Source organism: Notamacropus eugenii, chromosome 6, assembly GCF_028372415.1.
Source record: "Notamacropus eugenii isolate mMacEug1 chromosome 6, mMacEug1.pri_v2, whole genome shotgun sequence".
NCBI classification, from domain to species: domain Eukaryota; kingdom Metazoa; phylum Chordata; class Mammalia; order Diprotodontia; family Macropodidae; genus Notamacropus; species Notamacropus eugenii.
Window position 1 is genome coordinate 342784824 of NC_092877.1, and position 16581 is coordinate 342801404.

Sequence of the window (16581 nt, forward strand, 5' to 3'; positions counted from 1 at the left end):
AACACCCTCTACACTCAAAGGCAATGTTGTGTGCCTTTCATATCAAAACATCTGCTGCAACAAAGAATGTGACTGAATAGATCAAGAGGATAAATACAAGGCATAATGAGCTGCCTTAATACTTAAAAAAAAACATGGCATCAAAACTAATTTTGTGTAACTCACTTTGATTCCTCAATCGCTCTGTGCTGTTACTGATGTAGGCACTCCCCTTCATCCTGTGAATCTCTTGTCCAAGATCTCCCCTGAAACCTCCACCCAGTAGTCCTTCCTCTCAGTTTCTTGGCATTTTGTGGCCCCCACTGGAGTAAACAAACTGTCTGTTGGGCTGCCTTCTCTGGCTAGGCATCTCTCTGATGACAATCTTGATTCTGTTTCTCTCACATAATTCTTCATTTGGGACATGCTACAGGGTACTCGCTTCTGCCATGTTCTCAACTATTGCCTTTGGGGTGACCTGTAAATTGAACTCTTCAGACACTGGGGATTCTCTGACTTGCAGCCATTCAGCATTAATAGACAAACATTGTTTTATTAAAAAAGCTATATCTTTGGATACAGTCAATTTCCCACTGGCAATCCAGACTTCTCTTCTTCTATTCAATTTGGGCCTAGTTCATTGTCTGTTCACTATGTCTGAATAGCCTACTATTTTGGAGAAAGCAATTATTTTACTTAAATCTTGTGTCTAGGCCTGATACCTGTGCAAAGAGTGAAATTGTCAAGTGGAGATGAAGTCAGATTATTTGGCTCTCTATTTGGGAACTAGATATTTCACTGAAGTCCTTCTCTACTGCCTCATCAAAGGGGTAGATGGGTCCCTGGTCTCTTGAATGGCTGTCCCCATGGAGCATAAGCTCTTGGGGACCTTGATTCAACTAACCAAGTTCAGAGAGACTCATCCCCAACTTGGCTGCAGGGGGGTGAGTTATTTAGTCAGAACAACTCTCAAAGATCATTGAGTCAAGGGGTTCTTATCTTTTTTATGCATCATGTACCCTTTTGGCAGCAGACTGGTAAAGTCTGTGAATACCTTCTCAGAATAATGCTTTTAAGTGCGTAAAAAGGATATATGGGATTACAAAGGAGACTAATAAGTTGAAATAGTTATCAATTTAAAAAAACAAAGTCACAATTAAGAACCTTTAATCTAACCTAATTTAGTTTAACCTAACCTTTAATCTTCAGGTCCCTGAAGATTTGTGATCTGTGATGGGGGGAAAGAGGGAGAATTGACTCTGATGAAATCACAGAAACTTGAAACACTGATGAGTAAGGTGATTTGGTCCTCCACAGCTAGAATATTCTTGGACTTTCAATGAGCCCACACATTTTTTAGATTAAAGGGGGTTCATACAACCACAAGTTTAGAGTTGGAAGGAGCCTTAGAAAGTCACCTAGTCCATTCCTTCAATGGTACACTATTAAAAAAAACACGTAGTAAGTTCACTAGAATTCTTGGACCCTAACTTCAATACTTTTCCCTTTATATCATTATCTTTTAGTCAGAGGTCTATAAGATATCACCACACATCAAGGATAATGGAAATAATGAATCATACTATAGATAATATCAAAGACTAGGTGGCGTAATTACAGTGGTGTGATCTAAACCTAAGGTATGGTCCAAAGATGTCAAAAGGGAATAAATGATACAAAGATGGTTTTTAGAATCAGGAGTCCTAACCTTTTGTTAAATGAAAGAGGTTATACAATTAATACAAGGGGGGGGGGTCATGAAAATCAATCTTTTCAGTGATATTCATATAAGGAATCAAAAAATTTCAAAGGTAGAAGAGACCTCAGAGGCATCCTAGCTCAACCCATACCTGAGTTGAAAGGAAACTCATTGCCAAATGACATAGCACACTCCACTTGTGCATAGCTCTAATTATTATAAAAAAAATTTCCTTCCACAAAGCAAAAAAACACCCCTCTGGGTTCTCCATCTATTATTTCTAGTTCTTTCCTCAAGGGCTCAGCAGAACAAGCCAAATGCTTCTGCAAGATATCCTCTCAGATTCTTGAAGATGACAAGCATGTCCCTCTTAACATTTTTTTAGTTTCAACATCTGCATTTCCTTCAACTAATTTTCATTTGCCATACTTCTGAGTCATTCCCCTTTATTGTCTCTACCATTATGGCTACCTTCTTTTTAGAGGACATTTTAAAAAGACTCTTGTTTGTCAATATCCTTCCAAAACTGTGGTGTCTAGAAGGGAAAATAATATTTCAGACTTTGTCTGACCAGGACAGAGCACAGTGGAATCGAACTCACTTTGCTTTGGATGTTTTGCTTCTCAAAATACAGCCTAGGATTGCACTAGTTTTAAGGTCTAGGACAGGCTTCATGTCCTACTATTCACTCATTTTGAATTTATAATCCACTAAGACTCTTTTCTCAAATGATCTCTTGTCTAGCCAAATATAGGAAATAATCTTGACACTTAGACACATTTTCTTCTCTCCTCCCTTCTTCCCTAATTCTTTCACCTTCCGAACACCATTTATCATTCTCTTATCTTTTCTAGTGAGAATCATGTAAAGTAAAACACCCAAGTAACTTCACACCTGCCCTGCTGAGGAGGACAACCAAAATTCAGGTAACTAGCAGTTTTGTTTCTAGCCCCGAAAGATGACGATAACCAATATCCTTCCATTTTGGGAGGGCAAATGGGAGTCATTGTTCATAAAGCTGCAGGAGCCACATGAGACCAACAGCACAAAACAGAACTCTGAAGACTCCAGCAATCAGGAGTCAGTCATTCTGGCAACAAGCATTTACTGGTCATCCACAGGGTGTAGAGCTCTGTATCTGGCCCCCTCTCCCTCAGATATAGTTGAAATAACTCATGCAGTTTGGGATGAGAAGAAACAAACAAAACTCATAGGGCTCCATTTCATAAATCATCCTGCCAAGCAAAGACTGGCGGCTTGTGACCTTTCTTAAAGCACATTTCGCATCCCTAGGGTGTGCTGAGTCCAAGCTCTAATGTAAAATATGAGAACATCATAGGAAGTGTTTATTACAACTATTTCACTATTGCCACTGCCTAGGAAGCCTCATGCAACAGAAGCTATGTGCCTCTAGTCTCTATGAAAATTAAAATTTAAATGTCTTTCTAACACAATTAAAAAAGGAAACTCAGTCAACACTGTTCAGGTAGACTGATCTCAAGCCAGACTGATTAGTTTAGTTGTATGGTAGATATCTTCTGAAATTAACAGGAGCTAGCAATATACATTATGAAGCAAGTTGGTCAACAGTAAAGACCAACTTCATTAGCACACAAAAATCCATGACATAGTCAATTGCTTACCTGGTTTCCAATTTACTAGCAGAAAATCTGAGAAAAAAATCAAAGGCCACATGGAGAATAAGAAAACCAGTTGTTGTTGTTTTTCCTTTTAGCAAAGTCAGTTGAATTATACATCCTTTGGATATGGAAGTTTCTTTTGCAGATGACAGTTCCAGATTGCAGGTGACCTCCTCTGCAGAGATATATGGAAAGATATTTCAGTTGCAGCCCACTATCAAGGAACAACAGGGAGAATTTCACTCAAATGACCCTGAGTGCTTTACCACTCCTCAGTCAATTGTACTTGATTTTGCATACATATTCATTCATTCAATCAATTAACCAACATTTATTAACTTCCTATGGAATGCAGAACATAGATCTAAGCATGGGGAGATCACACTCTACTAGAGTAGAGTACTACTCTACTAGTACTAGTACTAATTAAGAAGATAAGATATAAACAATCCAATGGCCTATGATTTTGTTGGAAAGGGAAAAATCCCTCTGCTGAGGCAGAGCAGAACTCCCCTATAACTTGAGTTATTTAGAATTGCTGTAGATATTAAATACCTTGACCAGATTTTGCTGCCTTATAAGTGTTAGAGATCTTCCTGATTTCATGTTCAGCACTTTATCCACTACCTAATGATGCCTCTTAAGTCACAAATACGAACAACTTAAATACACAGTATTATACGTAAAGGGCATTACATGTTGCCTACACAGAAGATGCTGCTAAGAGATATTGCTTTATCACTCAGTTTTACTGAACTGTTTTTGTCACTAGGTGGGTATGGGGGTACATGCCGTTTCTGTCAGTGACTGTAGTATAAAAACAAAAGCCATTCCACCTAAAAAAGGTGGAAGTACATCAGAGAGGTGAAAACCAGACACATTTTGTTCACAAGCATACAGAAATGAGAAGGGACCTTGCTCTAATCTTTACTTGACCGAGAACCCTTTCTACAGCACCCCCAAAAAGAGGTTAAAGCCCCAAACTTCCTGAATGAAGTAGAAATGCTGCACATATCACAGGGTGTGGTCTATCAAGAGCAACTTCATTGTCATCTTCCCTTCCAGCTCTTAATCTATGATTCTAACACTTCACCCCTAATGGTGCCTTAACCTTTTTTTTTTTGTGTGCTGGAGCTGTGATTTCAAGAGTATAGAGAAATCCCAGTGAGAAAAATCTCTCTCCCAATGCACCTTTTCTGTAATTATATAGACTTGCCAAGTTGCCTGAGGGCACTGAGAGATTGGAGCTTGCCCATGATCACACACACACACACACACACACACACACACAGAGCCAATGTGTTTCAGAGGAAGGACTTTTAGACTCTGAGGTCAGCTCTCTATCCACACCACCACAGTCATGCCACCGTTCACACAATACGCACTTAATAAATATTTGCAGCATTGAACTGAATGGAATCTCCATTTTACATATGGGGAAACTAAGACTCGGAGAGGGACAGTGAATAGTAAATGGTATGCCCAGGACTTGAAAAGAGATTCTCAGATGATGAATCCTGCGACCTTTCTCTACCTTATACTGGTGAAGCACACAAGATTTTGGATGAAAGTGAATCCAAGAAGAGCCCTGGACTTACAGTGCAGACATTGTTGTCCCTAGTTTGAGGGTGCAACCAATATCATGAGAGTGTTGTGAAGAAAACATCATGGGTGAGAGAAATGAGCAACTGTCATTGTCAGCTATGGGATATTCAGAGCTGTTCTGCTGGTAGAATATGGTAACTTCTGCACTGTTTGTAAATTTTAATATTTCCTTCGCCTGCTTACCAGCAATTGCCAATCAAATGTCAGGTCCGCTCACAGAAATGCTTCCACTTTCACATGGTAAAATTTCAATTAAGTGTTATGCCATTAAAACATGCATGTACCCAAGTTATATGGGAAAATGATGGAAGGACAGGACAACCATCAATGGGCCAAATTCATGGTCAACATGCAGATTGTTCTCCCCTTGGTTAATATGTACAGATGGACACTGTGTATACACAAACACACATGGTCATGAGAAAGGGAATATGGGGAAGTAGATACAATACAAATTCTTTGAAGGCAGGATGTCCTTGCTTTCATATTTGTGTCTTCAGAACCTAACACAACACCTGTCTTATAGTAGGTGTTTAATAAATGCTTACAGCCAAGAGAGGTGGAAATGGAAATAAGGGCACCCTAGTGGTAATGGATCATCCCCTCTTCCTCCCAGAAATGCTTAATCAATGCCTGATCAATGATTGACTGATTGCTCTGACACTTACTAGCTGTGTGACCACAATAAAATCACTCGCTTTTTAAAACTCTAGACCACCCTAGGATTACATATTATAGAAAGAGAAATCACAGGCCCTTCATGTATTGTCATATACAATGATACCTCTATCAATAAAGAGGACATGCTCTAACCAAGCAACTTATGAGAAGCTTTATTAAAAGATATAGAAATATTATGGGAAGAGTAGGGAGCTGCTCCAATGAAGCAATAAATGAAGAACTATTTATTAAACACTTCTGGGATGGCATGGAGGTGGGAACATCTGGGCCACCACTTCTGAGTCACCACATCTGGGCCACCTCCCTTATGAGGTCTTCAGATCATAGAGGAATGCTGCTCACTCTGCATCATTCGGGAATCTTTTACAAGGGACCAAATCAATGAAGGCCTTCCTCTATGCCTTTTAACATTTTATAGACACCTGTACAGTGTTTAGGCTGTCCATCTGTTATCTCACCCTTTTGCTTGTTAGAATATAAGTTCCTTGAGAGTAGTGGTACATTGTCTTCCTTCCTCTTATTTCTTCCTTGCTTCTTTGTTTCACATAGTAAGCATGTAAGAGACACTTGTTTAAGGACAAAATAACGAACTCATTATTTTATCCTGCTTGGTATCTCTTGTGTCACTTCCTTCATGCAAGTCATTGTGAGTAATATGCAGCATCCTACCTACACCTCCTTTGTGTCACCATATTACATATTGGGCCACCATGATTTTGATTCTACAGAGATGATGGGGTTCTGAAAAACATGATTCTGAAAAATATCTGGGATTTTTGTTGGATCACAAGTTCAATATGAAACAATAGGAGGAGATATATTTTTTTTTAAAAAAGTAAGTGCAATTTTAGGCTACATTAAGAGAGACACCAGTTTGAAAAATAGAGGTGACCATGCCTCCATACTTTGTCCTAATTAGACCTGGACCAATGCAGGTCCGCAACATCTCAATAATTTATAGTCTAGAAAAGGGGTGGGGAAGCTGCAGCCTCGAGCCCACATGCAGCCCTCTAGGTTCTCAAAGTGCAGCTCTTTAGCTGAATCCAAACTTCACAAACTGGGATTTGTTCTATCAAGTTTGGGGATATTCTGTGAAGCTGTAGAGGATTTTCGTTCACAGCCAATCTAAGCTAAATGACCACTGAAGCCCCTTCCAATGACAAAAAAATCCTGTGATTTTGGTATTCACAGCTATATGACCTGAAGAAGACTGGTGAAAAATAAGGAAAATATTATATTTTGGCATCCAGTAATTAATTAGTGTTTTCTGAATCAAATAAAATTGAGCTGAATATTTTCCAAAGCTGTGGTTAGATTTTAGCTAGCAGTTTGTTTTGCCATAGATTAGGTGTCGATGAAGAACTGGCTTTTTGTGAAAAATTACCCTGGAAATGCTCCTGGTGCTTTCCCAGAGACTGATGTCAATCTAGAAATCGAGGGTTTATGAAAGACTGTTTGATCCTCTTTTTCTCCATGATAGAACACATGTTATTGATGACAGATGAGCACCTCTGCCTTGATGGCTGCTTCATTCCGATTAGTGCTTTGGAATTGGCATAGATTAGTGTTCATTCAGAAAGAGCTTAATAAATTAGTTGAGTATCCATGTTGTATAAAGAAAGTAGAGCAGCACATGTGGCTGGTTCACTATAATCCATTTTGGGAATGATAATGAATACTGGAAAGTAAGTCATCTTCCATGCTTAATTTTGTTCCTTTTTTTTTTTTGCAAGACATTAAATGGTGATAGAATATTTGCACATTAAAACATGCATTTATTTTTCAAGATTACACCTGCAATCCCTCTGGATTGTGCTGTCCAAATACTTGCATATGTTAATTGACAACATTTGTACAAAAATTACTACCAATTTATGCCTTTTGTCAGTTTGAAAGCATGTTATAGAAAAATGTTTTTTGAAGCCCATATCAGAGTTAGAAGAAGTAAAAGGGGAAAAAAAGGCTCTACGTCAGCATATTCAAACTCAATTCCTGGTTACATCGCGGGGGCAAACTGCAGGAATTAGTCATCATACGCAGAACAGAGGACTAAAAGGTTTTTCATGGTTGATAATCCAAGTAGGCTGGAACCTTGACAGAGCTCCAAGAATGATCCCAGTGGATCATTCATGGAAGAGCAGCATTGGATAGCCTCCAAAGGATGCTCTCAACAGGAGATAGAATGCCTGTGATTTAAGAGTCTAACAAAGGAAAACAGTAGGGAGCTGGCCTAAAAAAATATCAAAGACCCAAATAAAATATAGTTAGAATTTATAGAGTGACTTAAGGTTTGAAAAGTTCTTAATATTTCATCTGAGTTGATCCTCACAACAATCTTGTAAAACAGTTGTTACTATGATTTCCATTTTACAGTTGAGGAAAATGAGGGTAAGAGAAATTACGTGCTTTGCCCAGGGTTGTACAGTAAAGGTCTGAGGCAGGATTTTAATTCAAGCCTTCCTGACTTTAAGGCCAACACTCTGTTCACTTTACCATCTTTTGACAGAAAACCATTCTAGCTTTAATTTCCACAACAAAGTAGAGAAGATTTTCATTCATATCTATTCATTTCTGGAAGCATGAGAAACAGACATAAAAATGAGAGTCATTGTAGAAAGCATTAAGAAGTATAGTTTTACTGCTAATATTAGACTATCAAATACCCAGAATTTGCAGACAACATTTTTCAGAAATAAGGACGGTTTCACTCGGAACTGAGACTCTTTGTAATGTCAAAATCTACCTTTTAGGACACAGTCTGAGAGATTCGGGACTGAAAGAGGCTTCATGGAAAAAAGGGCTCGTTTAACTAAAAATGGAAAGCAATGTCACTTAAGAGATATTGAAAAGCATGAGGTCAGTGGGGGAGGGGACACAGACTCTAGGGGGGGTACTTGGGTGCCAGGGAAGGAGGAACAATGGTTCAAATAAAGGCACCCCAAATAAGGTTCATTATTACAATCCTATAATTATGCCATGTATCAGAGCATCTAAGTAATGCTAAAGAGGTCCAAGTGTTTTACAGGAAAAGCTCTATTCCTACTTGGGTTTGCCTGAGTGATTCCCCAACTCTGTGTCATGGATCGGAAGACATACAGGGAAATCAACCTGGAAGATTCCAAAAAATGGGAGGCATGTAACAGACAGGACAAGGGGACCTGGCTAGATCAGAGACCATCTATTGGAGAAAGACTAAGCTCAAAAAACTAGCCTACAACAGAGTTGTAGAATTTGAGATGGGGAAAGGATGGCATACATTATTTAACCTAACCCCTTCACTTTCCAAATAAGACAACTAGGAGTATAGTATAATAGCCCCATAGAGCTAGAAAAGACCTCTGAAGTCATTGAGTTCAAACCACCCCCACCTTTTTTTTTTTTTTTTTTACAGATGAGGAAAGTGAAGCTGAGATAAGTGACTTGCCCAAAGTCACACAGCTAACAGGTAGTAGACCTGGGTTAAGTAAGGTAAGGTGACATGAAAGAATGAACAGTCAGGCAACTAGTTACTATCACTAACCCACAGCTAGTCAGCTTACTAATGTAGCTGGTTAGTATAACTAACATACAGCTAATTAGTACACTAATGCAGTTAGTTTGTATCACTAACACTTAACTAGTTGGTATCACAAACGCAGCTAGTTAACATCACTACCACATAGTTAGTTGGTATTACTAACACACAGCTAATTTGTATCATTAATGCAACTGGTTAGGATCACTAACACAGCTAGTTAGTGACTGATGGTTCCTAGTTCATGGCTTTTTTCACTACCTCATTCTGCTTTCTTATACCTATTCTTCAATCACACAATTGATATAAAGATTCTCCTGGGAATTTTAAATCACCAGGCATTTGCAAGCACCTAGTATGTGCAAAGCTTTATTGCAGGTGAAGAAATACAACCACAAAGATGAAACAATGCTTGCTATTAAGGAACTTACATTCTCCTGGCAAGCTACAACAAGTACACAGATTCAGGGGCTACTAGAGACAGCTCAAATCATCTCACAAGAGTAGACTGTTAAATGTACAGCAGGAGCATTTATACTTTGGAAATGGGCAAGTGCTACAAATTCGGGCTTCATTTATCGTTTTGTTGATTTTCTAGACTTAAGAAAGTGGGAGAGAAAATGCCAATAGTGCAGATTAAGCTTTTAAAAGTGAGCCACCTGGGAGAACTGGTCAAATAATTACCAGTACATCTCCACAGATTAGTAAATAAAATATCTGCACAGAGAAAATACAAAGACATTTCTTAAGGATTGGGAACAAGGGGTTGAGAAGGGAGAACCTAGAAAATTGAAGGTTGTTATAAAATTCAAAATGTCATAAAATTACATTATGGGAACAAAAAAGGACATTGGGGGAAAGAGCAACATTTAAATAAAATGCCTTCACTTTTCACTAAACCCAAGTAATAGCTGATAGAATGTCATATTTTTATAATTTTCTCCATGGAAAAGCAAGATCAGTGTTGAGATCAGTGACCCTTATTCCAGAACATGCACTTGCTAAGTAGGTAGTTGCCTCCTGAAAGGTTATCTCCTATTTTGACTATCATCTTTTCCTACTCCAATAAATCTCACTTTCATCATGAAAATGTAGCCCATTCTAATAGGGAGTCCTCCATGCAGTATTACCTCTGATCAGAGTGATTACATGGGGAAGCCAAGTTCAAAGGAGATTGCCAAATGATGATGCCAGGAAAGAGAGGCACTGAACAGCTCTTTCTGCAGACTGGTTATTGCCTTTCAAGCATGTTTTTGAAAAATAGCAGCACTTTGAGAAAGCATGGTATTTGGAGAAAGCTAAGGGCATAAAATCTTTTCCTTTATCGGAAGGTGACCTGAGCAAATGCTTCATAGATTTCTGCTGTGTGCAGGAATATTGCAGATTCTGTCCAGGGGAATATTAAAATTTAAAAGACAGATATAAGAAAAATCAACTCTTCTGACTAAGCTGTTGCATTACTGGGGATATGCCCCAATGTGGCAAAAGATACAAAGAAAGACCATGTGTATACCAAAATATTCGCAGCAGCACTTTTTTGTGATAGCAAAAGAAAGGGGTGGGGAGTGAGTGTATAACTACTGTGGAATGGTTGAATAAACAATTATAAGAATGTAGCAGAATATAATTAGTCCATAAGAAATAATGAATAAGTAATTAAGAGAAACAGGAAGATTATAAGAACTGATGAAGATTGAATTAAGCAAAATCAGGTGAACAATATATCAACCAGCCCTTGTTATCTCTCAGGCACTGTACTAAGTGATGGAGCTAAAAAAAAGAAAAAAGAAAAAACAGTCTCTGCATCATAGAGCATACATTCTCATAGAGGAAAAGAACATGTAATGTAGATCACAACTATCATTCAAACTCCTTCTCTTTTACCACTTTGTTTGTACTTATAATGAGATGGGTTAGGACAAAGAGAGGTAAAAAGCACAAAAGTATAGGAAGGAGAAAAACACAAATTTAAAAATCTCAAAACTGTGGACATGAATGTTCTCCCATGAAGCAGAAAAGGAAAACAGAGTGAACCAGAAAACAATCCAACATGGCACCATTTACAAGAAAAACACTTGAAACACAAAGGTTCACATATAGTAAAAAGAGAACAAGGAGAAACATTTATTATGTTTGTTTTAGTGAACTGGGGGAAAAAAGCAAGGGGGTAATAACCATGATTTCAGATAAGGTTACAGTAAATATAAACACCATAAAAAGATAAACAGAGATGCTATATTATATTTAAAGGCACTATAAATAGTTACTCAATATCAATAATTAATATGTGTAACCAATAACATCATCTAAATATTTAAAAGAAAAGTTAAACAATCTGGAAGGAGAAATATAATAAAAGCTATAATGCTAGAGGACCTTAAGGTATACCTTTCAGATCTAGAAACATAACCAAAAGATAAGCAAGAAAGAAGTCAATGACCTGAATGGAACTTTATTTTTTTATTTTATTATTTTTTAATATTTATCTATTTTTAGTTTTCAACATTCATTTCCACAAAATTTTAAGTTCCAAATTTTCTCCCCATCTCTCCCCTCCCACCACCCCATAACACTTTGCATTCTGATTACCCCTTCCCCCAATCTGCCCTCCCTTCTATCATACCCCTCCCTTCCCTTATCCCCATCTTCTCTCATTTCTTGTAGGGCAAGATAGATTTCTATACACAATTACGTGCATTTCTTATTTCCCAGTTGCATGCAAGAACAATTTTCAACATTCATTCCTAAAACATTGAGTTCCAACTTCTCTTCCTTCCTCCCTCTCCACCCATCCCCACTGAGAAGGCAAGCAATTTAATATAAGCTATATATGTGCAGTTTTGCAAAAGACTTCCATAATAGTCACATTGTGTAAGACTAACAATATTTCCCTCCATCCTATCTTGCCCCTCATTTATTCTATTCTCTCTTTTGATCTTCTCCTTCCCCAAAAGTGTTTACTTCTAATTATTCCTTCCTCCCACTGGCCCTCCCTTCTATCATTCCTCCCACCCCACTTATCCCATTCTCCCCTACTTTCCTGTAGTGCAAGATAGATTTTCATACCAAATTGAATGTGCATGTTATTCCCTCCTTAAGTCAAATGTGATGAGAGTAAACTTCACTTTTTCCCTCTCATCTCCCCTCTCTTCCCCTCCACTGAAGAAGCTTTTTCTTGCCTCTTTTATAAGAGATAATTTGCCCCATTCCATTTCTCCCTTTCTCCTTCCAATATATTCCTCTCTCAGCACTTAATTTTATTTTTTAGACATCATCCCTTCCTATTCAAGTTACCCTGTGCTCTCTGTATACACACATGTGTGAGTGTGAGTGTGTGTGTGTGTGTGTGTGTGTGTGTGTGTGTGTGTAATCCCTCAAACTACCCAAATACTGAGAAAAGTTTCAAGAATCATAAATATTATCTTTTCATGTAGGAATGTAAACAGTTCAACTTTTGTAAGTCTCTTATGATTTCTCTTTCCTGTTTACCTTTTCATGCTTTGCTTGATTCTTGTGTTTGAAAGTCAAATTTTCTATTCAGTTCTGGTCTTTTCATCAAGAATCCTTGAAAATTCTCTATTTCATTGAATGACCATTTGCCCCCCTGAAGTATTATACTTAGTTTTTCTGGGTAGGTAATTCTTGGTTTTAATCCTAGTTCCTTTGATTTCTGGAATATCATATTCCAAGCCCTTTGATCCCTTTAATGTAGAAGCTGCTAGATCTTGTGTTATCCTGATTGTATTTCCACAATACTCGAATTGTTTCTTTCTAGCTGCTTGGGACATTTTCTTCTTGACCCAGGAAGTCTAGAATTGGCTACAATATTCCTAGGAGCTTTTCTTTTTGGATCCCTTTCAGGAGCTGATAGGTGGATCCACTGGTTCTAGAACATCAGGGTAGTTTTCCTTGATAATTTCATGAAAGGTGACGTCTAGGCTCTTTTTTTGAACATGGCTTTCAGGTAGTCTCATAATTTTAAAATTGTCTCTCCTGGATCTACTTTCTAGGTCAGTTGTTTTTCCAATGAGATATTTCACATTGTCTTCTATTTTTTCATTCTTTTGGCTTTGTTTTGTAATTTCTTGGTTTCTCATAAAGTCATTGGCTTCCATCTGTTTCATTCTAATTTTTAAAGAACTATTTTCTTCAGTGAGTTTTTGAACCTCCTTTTCCATCTGGCTAATTCTGCTTTTTAAAGCATTCTTCTCCTCACTGGCTTTTTGGACCTCTTTTGCCAATTGAGTTAGCCTATTTTTCAAGGTGTTATTTTCTTCAGCATTTTGTGGGTCTCCTTAACAAGCAATTGACTCTCTGTTCATGATTTTCTTGCATCACTCTCATTTCTCTTCCCAACTTTTCCTCCACCTCTCTTACTGATTTTCAAAATCCTTTTTGAGATCTTCCATGACCTGAGACCATTGTATATTTATTTTGGAGGTTTTGGATGCAGAAGCTTTGCCTTTTAGGTCTTCCTCTGATGGTAAGTATTGTTCTTCCTCATCTGAAAGGATGGGAGAAAATATCTGTTTGCCAAGAAAGTAGCCTTCTGTAGTCTTATTTTTTGCCTTTTTTGGGCTTTTACTTTCCAGCCAATTACTTGATTTTTGAGTCCTTTGTCAAGAGTAGGGTATACTCCGGGGACCTGTAAGTTCTCAGTTCCTCCAAAGTGGCATGATCAAGGGAGAGGAGTTTACTCTTCTCCTGGCCTGTGTGCTCTGCTCTGGGAGATACCACAAGCTTTTCTGTCCAGGATCTTTGATGCTGTCTTTGGCGTTTGTGGGTTGAGCAATCTGGAAACCACAGCTGCTGCTGCTGCCAGGGCTTCCACCCCTCAGGCCTGGTTGAGCCACACGGCCAAGGCTGGGCTGTACTCCACTCCATGTGATAGAGCTTTTCTGCCTAGAATCTGCAAGTGAAGTTCCCTCTCCACAACCGCGTCCAGTTCCACCACACCAGCGTGCTCCTCCTCACCCCAGGGTCACCTCTTAGGGCTGAGATCCAGATCTACTGATTGATTCCTCTAGGGGTTTTAGGCAGAGGGCTCCTGAAATGGATGTTGTGCTGCAGCAACCACTGTTGCCCTGGGGCTGCTGGGGCCAGACCATGTTCCTTCTCCCCCAGGTAAAAGCACTTTCTCACTGACCTTTGAAGCTATCTTTGGTCTTTGTGGGTTGAGTAATCTGGGAACCACAGCTGCTACTGGGGATTCTGCCCCTTAGGTCTGCTCACACCATATGGCCAAGGCTGGACTGCAGTCTGAGGGTTGCACTCCGCTCTGAGCCCAGTGTGATTCCTGTCCACCTTCCAGGCTGTCTTGGGCTGGAAATCTCTTTCACTCTGTTGTTTTATGGCTTCTGATTCTCTAGAATTCATTTAGGGTCATTTTTAACAGGTATTTTATGGGCTATGGGGGGAGAGATAGAGTAGATGCATCTGTTTTACTCTACCATCTTGGCTCCACACCCCCTGAATAGAACTTTAGAGAAATTAGAGATGGTAGATCTTTGGAGATTATTGAATGAGAATAAAAAGGAATTTACACACTAATCAATTATAAATAGAACCTTTATAAAAACTGACCATATATTGTAGCATAAGGACCTTTTCAAAAATGTAGAAGAGCAGAAGTACTACACACAATGATCACAATGAAATTAAAAATTACAAATAATAAAGGGCTCTCATAGAAAAAATTGAGAGCTAGAAGGAAGCTAAGTAATATAATTCTAAAGAACTTGTGGGCCATAGAACAAATTGTAGAAACAACAGGAAAGTCATAAATGAGAATGAAAAGAGTGAACATATATAAACATAAGGTAGCTACAGAAGTTCTTAGAGGGAAATTTCATATCTCTATAGGTTTTTATTAACAAAACCCAGAAGAAACATATCAAAGCACTAGACATACAATTTTTTTTTAAAAATTGAAAAACAAATAAACAACCTTCTACTAAGCAACAAAGTAGAAATTCTAAAAATTAAAGAAAAATGATGAAATTGAAAGCAAAAAGATCATTGAATTGATAAATAAAAATAGCAGCCTAAAAAACTAATAAAATAGGTAAAGTTAGTTAATCTAACTTAAAAAGAAAGGAAAACCAAACTGTTCCTTTCAAAAATGAAAAAGGAGGACTCACAACAATTGCAGAGGAAACAAAGCAAATTATTAGAAACTGTTTTGCCTGATTACACACTAATAAAACTGTTAAGAAAGGTAAAAGATGAATACTTAAAAAAAACAAAATAGTCATATTAAAAAAGGAAGAAATAAACTATGTAAATAATTTGATATCAGAAAAATAAATCAAACAAGACACAAATTAACTTCTAAAGGGAAAAAATCCTCTAAGACCAGAGGTATTCCCATGTGAATTCTACCAACCACTCGAAGAACAATTTAATTTCAATAGTACATAAAATGTTTGCAACAATAAGAAAAGAAGGCCCTTTTATAATCTCTGTGATACAATGCAGTCTTAATATCTAAACAAGGGAGAGAAAAGCAGAGAAAGAAAAATATGGAGTAATCAAGGACTAATTTCACTATTAGTGATGAAAAATATAGACCAAAAATGGACTAATATTACTATTAGTGATGAGCATTGTCTAAATGATGTAAATAAAATATTAATAAGTGAGGTACAACAACGTGTTAGAAAGACTATATACCATGGTCAGAATGGATTTATACAAAGAATGCAGGATTGGTTCAGCTGAAAGAAGAGTATAATTATCATAAATTATGCTAATAATATAAATAATAAAATGTGACTACATCAATAGATACTGAAAAAGACTTTTGATAAAATACAGCAAATGTTTGTCTTTTTAAAAAATCTAGAATGCCCAAGAATAAATGGATCTTTTCTTAATTTAGTGAGTAAATTAAATTAAATTCTTAACTTCAAAAGTGGAACAGAAAACAGAGCACTAGACTTGATATTGAGAAGACCTGCATTCAAATATGACCTCAAACACTGAGCGACTGCCTCATTTCTTCATCTGGAAAGTAGGAATAATAATGTCACTTAATACCAAGAGTTGGTGTGAAGATAAAATGAGTTAACATTTGTAAAGATCTTTGTAAGTGCTATATAGATTCTATAAGTGCTAGATGTGATTATTAATAACAGTCATTGCATGTAATAGAGAAACGTTAAAGATCTTCCCGGTAAGATAAGGGATACATCAAGGATGCCCATTATTTTCATTACTGCTTAACACAGTACTACAAATGCTAGCCATGGCAATAAGACAAGAAAGAGAAACTGAGGGGAAAAGCATAATGAAAGAAGAAACAAAATTATTGGTTTTTAAAGATATGATAATTTACTTAGAAAACCCTATGAGCCAACCCAAATTACCTGAAATAATGAAAAAAATCAGCAAAGTGACAGGATACAAAATAAATCTACATAAATCATTGGCATTCCTGTATGTAAGAAGCCAAGCCCAACAGG